At 43.1% G+C, this 6,000-nt stretch overlaps 1 long non-coding RNA gene across 1 annotated transcript in view; it reads left to right on the forward strand.

Annotated features, from left to right (window-relative positions):
- The first annotated feature begins 5,339 nt into the window (after positions 1–5,339).
- The window catches only part of LOC127424273 (uncharacterized), a 4,771-nt gene continuing 4,110 nt past the window's right edge, over positions 5,340–6,000 (forward strand). The window contains exon 1 of the long non-coding RNA XR_007894440.1: positions 5,340–6,000. This exon is cut by the window's right edge and continues 604 nt beyond it. This is a non-coding gene — a long non-coding RNA (uncharacterized LOC127424273).

Below are 6,000 nucleotides of genomic sequence, written 5' to 3' on the forward strand. Positions count from 1 at the left end.
AGCTCGTGTCTCACACATCTGCTTCTCGCATGGCGTCCCCGGAAACTCGAAGCTTTCAATTCTTTAATGATTCTGTATAAACTTCTAACAAAAGTGGAGCCAGTTCTGTAGCATAAGATTTAAAAAATTCAGCGGCAAAGCCATCTGGCCCCGGAGACTTGCTTGTAGGCAGGGCCTTAATTACCTCGTCAAGCTCCTCCAAGGTTATTTCAGTATCAAGAGAATTGTTTTGCTCAGTCGTCAATTTAGGGAGATCTAATGGTTCCACAAAGTTTCTAATATCTTCATCAGAGACATGGTACTCAAGATGGCGCCGAGTATGGCTGCTGCGTTGTGAGCTCTGACACAACATGGTAGGGTTTTGTTTGTTTTGTTTACAATTCTTATGTTTTTTTGTCTTGGATGTTGTCTGCCTTATTGTCTATGACAGACAAACACTTTTGGACATTGGTTCAGCAATTACACACTGTAAACCGGACTTCAAATTCCTCAATGCCGACCCGCTGTTTACAGACACACCAGCGGAGTCCTTTGTCTGGGCTGCCCAGCCACGGAAACGAAGGAGGAAAAGGGAAACAGAGCCGGCGTTCTCATCAGAGTAAGACGCCTCGCAAATCGACCCCCGCTACCCAGTATTCTACTGGCAAATGTTCAGTCTCTGGATAACAAGCTCTGTGAGCTGAAAGTGCAGATCTCTTTCCAATGAGAGAGTGCATTATCTGCCTAACAGAAACTTGGATGTCTGTGGAGATTCCAGACTCAGCCATTGAACCTGCGGGGTTCTCCGTGCACCGAGCGGACAGAGCGAAAGACCTCTCAGGTAAAAGCAGAGGTGGTGGTGTATGTTTTATGATCAACAAATCCTGATGTGATCAGAGGAATGTATATTCTATGAAGTCTTTCTGCTCTCCTGATCTGGAATTTCTCATGCTTCTGTGTCGACCATTCATCTGAGGCCGTGTTCATTGTGACCGGGGACTTTAATAAAGCCAGTTTCAAATCAGTCGCACCAAAATACCACCAACACATCAGTTTCAACACACGAGGGGACCGGGTTTTGGACCATTGCTACTCTCCCTTCCGGGACGGCTACAAATCCCTCCCCCACCCACCATTTGGCAAATCGGACCACTCTTCCATTCTGCTTCTGCCCGCTTACAGGCAGAAACTGAAACAGGAAGCACCCACACTCAGAACGATCCAGTGCTGGTCAGACCAATCAGACTCTATGCTACAAGACTGTTTTGATCACATGGACTGGGAGATGTTCCGGTCCACCTCTGATGATGACATCGAGCTTTACGCTGATAGCATAACGTGTTTCATCAGAAACCAAAACAATACGGATCTATCCGAACCAGAAGCCATGGATTAATAGCGATGTTCGCGCGGCACTTGATGCGCGGACCTCTGCTTTTAATTCAGGGAATGCGGAGGAGCATAAACAAGCCAGTTATGCCCTCCAAAAAACTATCAGAACAGCAAAACGTCAGTACAGGAACAAGATTGAAGGACAGTTTAACACCACCAACTCTAGAAGCATGTGGCAGGGAATTAACATCATCACGAACTTTAAAGGGAATAAAAACTCTGCCATGAACACCGCTTCAAAACATCCTCTATTGTGTCTGTTCCAAAGCAATCCAAAATCACTTGCTTAAATGACTGGCATCCTGTTGCTCTGACCCCCATCATCAGCAAATGCTTTGAGAGACTAATCAGAGATTACATCTGCTCTGTGCTGCCTCTCTCACTAGACCCATTGCAGTTTGCTTACCGCAACAACCGCTCCACTGATGATGCCATTGCATCTTCAATACACACTGCTCTCTCCCACCTGGAAAAAGAACACTTATGTGAGAATGTTGTTTGTAGACTACAGCTCAGCCTTCAAAACCATAATGCCCTCCAAGCTTGATGAGAAACTCCGGGCTCTGGGCTTAAACAGCTCGCTGTGCAGCTGGATCCTGGACTTCCTGTCAAGCAGACGCCAGGTGGTTAGAATAGGCAGCAACATCTCCTCATCACTACCCTCAACACTGGATCCCTGCAGGGCTGTGTTCTCAGCCCACTCTTGTATTCTCTGTACACACATGACTGTGTGGCAACACATAGCTCCAATGCCATCATTAAGTTTGCTGATGACATGACGGTGATAGGTCTGATCACTGACAATGATGAAACAGTCTACAGAGAGGAGGTGCACACTCTGATACACTGGTGTCAGGAGCACAACCTCTCCCTCAACATCAGTAAGACAAAGGAGCTTGTGGTGGACTTCAGAAGAAAAGACAGATAACACAGTCCCATCACCATCAATGGAGCACCAGTGGAGAGAGTCAGCAGCTTCAAGTTCCTGGGTGTCCACATCACTGAGGAACTCACATGGTCCATCCACACTGAGGCCGTTGTGAAGAAGGCTCATCAGCGCCTCTTCTTCCTGAGACGGCTGAGGAAGTTTGGAATGAACCGCCACATCCTCACACGGTTCTACACCTGCACTGGAGAGAGCATCCTGACTTGCTGTATCTCCGCCTGGTACGGCAATAGCACCGCCCACAACCACAGAGCACTGCAAAGGGTGGTGCAAACTGCTAGACACATCATCGGAGGTAAGCTTCCCTCCCTCTAGGACATATATACCAGTCAGTGTGGGAAAAAAGCTCGGAGGATTATCAGAGACTCCAGCCACCCGAGCCATGGGCTGTTCTCACTGCTACCATCAGGCAGGCGGTATCGCAGAACCAGGACCCGCACCAGCCGACTTCATGATAGCTTCTTCTCCCAAGCAATCAGACTTTTGAACTCTTGATCTCCCACGATCAAAATACATCAGCACTGCACTTTATTACTCTTACTCTTATATCTCACACCGGACTGTCATAAATTATATTATTATTATATTATATTCTCTCTTAACAACTTACTATCAACCGACAGCCTGAATGTCAATACAGTACAATACAACCTACTGTACATTCTATATATACTATATATACTTTTTTATTGTATAATGTGTATTCTATATTGTGTGTATTGTATACTGTACAGTGTATGTTATTGTTTGTATATTGTGTTGTGTGTAATTATGTGTATATTAGACTTTAAATTGTGTTGTGTTAATCTGATGTTTATTGTAAATTGGTATATGTCTCATCACTGTCATGACTGCTATGTTGCTCGGAACTGCACCCAAGAATTTCACACACTATTGCACTTGTGTTTATGGTTGTGTGACAATAAAAGTGATTTGATTTGATTTGATTTGAAGACGTGGAACTATAAAGATCAAGATACATTTTTTAAAAGCATTATTAATATCAATGGCCGAGGTAAAAATATATTTAAATTAAAAAGAATTTCCTCGGACAGTCAAACAAGTGTTCAGTGAGCCAGCTGTTCATTACTTCAGCAAATAACTTAATCCTCCCATTGTCCTACACAAATACTCCACAAAACAAACTGCAGCCAATAGGAAGCATCAGCACAAAGAATGAGCAGATTCATCCACAACTGTCCTGAAGGAGTGTAATTCCACAAAAAAGTGTAATTCCGCTAGGCGGAACTAGCACAAAAAGAAACAAAATAGGCATCCCAGTTCCTCGGACGGTCAAGAATGTATTGAGCGAGTCAAGTTCATTTGGAGGCCACATAAAAAAACACACCATGATTTCCTCAGTCCATCAACTTTATAAAAGACATCACTTGTTGTGGGCATGTAGATATTTTGTGGCCATCCTTAGTATCCATTCTCAATCTGGCCGGGAACTTCAGTGTAAATGCGATCTTTCATCAATGCAAAAGTTCTTGAAGGAGTGTTATTCCACAAAACAATCTGGCGCCCAGCTTCCTCAGACAGCCAAGAGTAAGTACAGCGAGTTAATCCACTCGGGGGCCACATGAGAAACACCAAATGGCTCACTCACTCCAGTGTTTTTATGAAGGACAGTGCTTGCTTGGGACATGTAAATACTTTGCGGCCATCCTTAGTATCTATTCTTAGTTTTGCCAGAAACATCAGTGCAAAAGTGATCTTCCATTGATGTAAGAGTTTCTTGCATTCCTTTAATCGATCACGTTTCTCTCTTGTCGAATTTGCAAAGTCCGGGAACAAGAAAATGTTGTGATTCTTCCAAGAAAGCCTTCCTTTACTCCTCACCTTGTGCAACACAAGATCTTTATCGGATGATCTCAGATATTTGGCCAGAATTGATCAGGGCCTGTCTTCCTCAGCGGATCTGTGAGCCAGGACTCTGTGAGCTCGCTCGATTTCCAGCTTATGGACTGTTATGTCGAGCAGACTCGGGAAGAGCTCGTCTAGGAATTTCACCATATCTCGGCCTTCTTCATGCTCAGGAATTCCAACAATTTGGACGTTATTTTGCCGGCTACGGTTCTCAAGGTCTTTCAGTTTTTCAAAAACTCATTCCAAATCTATCTTGGTCACTAGCAGATTAGAAGATAATTCCCTCTACGATGACTCCAGATAATCGATCCATTTCTCGACATCTGACAATCTTGTAACCAACTCAGAGAAGAATATATAAACCTGTCAGCAAAGACTATTTACACATACTGATGACTGCAAATAAATAAGTAACAGAATTGCAACCAATAACAAGCCACTGGCAAATAATAACAAAATATTGACTTTGCGCAAGCAGGCAATTTTTTGAAAATTCAAGCACATTGTGCAACCTCTAAATCATCTCAGAATTGCCTCAAATTTCACTTGTGTTACTATTTCATATGTGGTTTTTGATTGCAGTGTTCTAATCATTGAAATTTCCACTTTCATTTTTTTGTATATTCTGATGGGCCACCCTAATAAAGATGCATGATCAGATGTGATTGGCTGGAGCAGTTCACACTTGTCGTTGCATCGCTCACACTATAAGACCATATGGTGATAATATCAAGCATGGCGTGAAAATATCCCAGCGTCTGTGACTGCTCAAGACCGGCTCAGATCACTTAACAAGCATCGCCGACCATAGTGAGCACCCATTTGGTGGCGATCTAACGTTTTGGTTGTAGACCTCAGAAATCTGTCTGTGACATTATAATCAAACTAAAAATCATGTAGTGAGAGTGTGGCTTAAAAGGACAGTTCACCCAAAACTGAACATTCTCTCATCATTTACTCACTCTCAGTCCATCTCAGATGTGTATGACTTTCTTTCTTCTGCAGAACATAAATGAAGATTTTTTGAATATTTCAGCTCTGTAGGTCCATACAATGCAAGTGAATGGAGACCAGAACTTTGAATCTCCAAAAAGCAAATAAAAGTGTTACCAGTCCTGCTCGACCTGCTCCGAGCGGTATTTGAACTGGCTTCAGCCAGCATGGGAGGCAGGCATGCTAACGAGGAGGCTATAGCCATTAGCTTCAGTCGCTAGTGCGCCTCTTGAGGCCAGGGGAGTGAGGTTTTGCACATACTGCACAGCTATCACTTACCAGCTGGCTCCTGTTACAAAGGCAGCATAAAAGTAATCCATACGACTCCAGTGGTTTAATCTATATATGATAGATGTGGGTGAGAAATATTGAAGTCCTTTTTTACTATAAATTCTCCTTCCTGCTCAGTCAATCTCCACTTTCACTTTCACATTGTTCTTCTTGTGTTTTTGGTGATTCACAATTCTTCATGCACGTTGCCCCCTACTGGGCAGGGAGAAGAAGTTATAGGAAAAAGAGGACATGACTGCAACGTGATAATGGGCCGGGTCAAGTGCAATTTAATTCTGAGGCTCTTCTCTGGTTATTCCACCATTTGCGTCCTATTATATAGTCCATTCTCTCAAACACCAGCGATATAAACAAACACAACACATTCATAAGAAGTTGGTATAGTGAATGAACTGTATGCAATGAATTGGAAGAATAGAAAATGTACATTAACTGCATCCTTGATGAATGTCAGTATATTTCTATGACAGTGACACGCTCCTTTAATACGCATAGAAAACGTGATTCTCTTCTGAACTTGGATCAGTTAA

Source organism: Myxocyprinus asiaticus, chromosome 33 (genome assembly GCF_019703515.2).
Source record: "Myxocyprinus asiaticus isolate MX2 ecotype Aquarium Trade chromosome 33, UBuf_Myxa_2, whole genome shotgun sequence".
NCBI lineage: Eukaryota > Metazoa > Chordata > Actinopteri > Cypriniformes > Catostomidae > Myxocyprinus > Myxocyprinus asiaticus.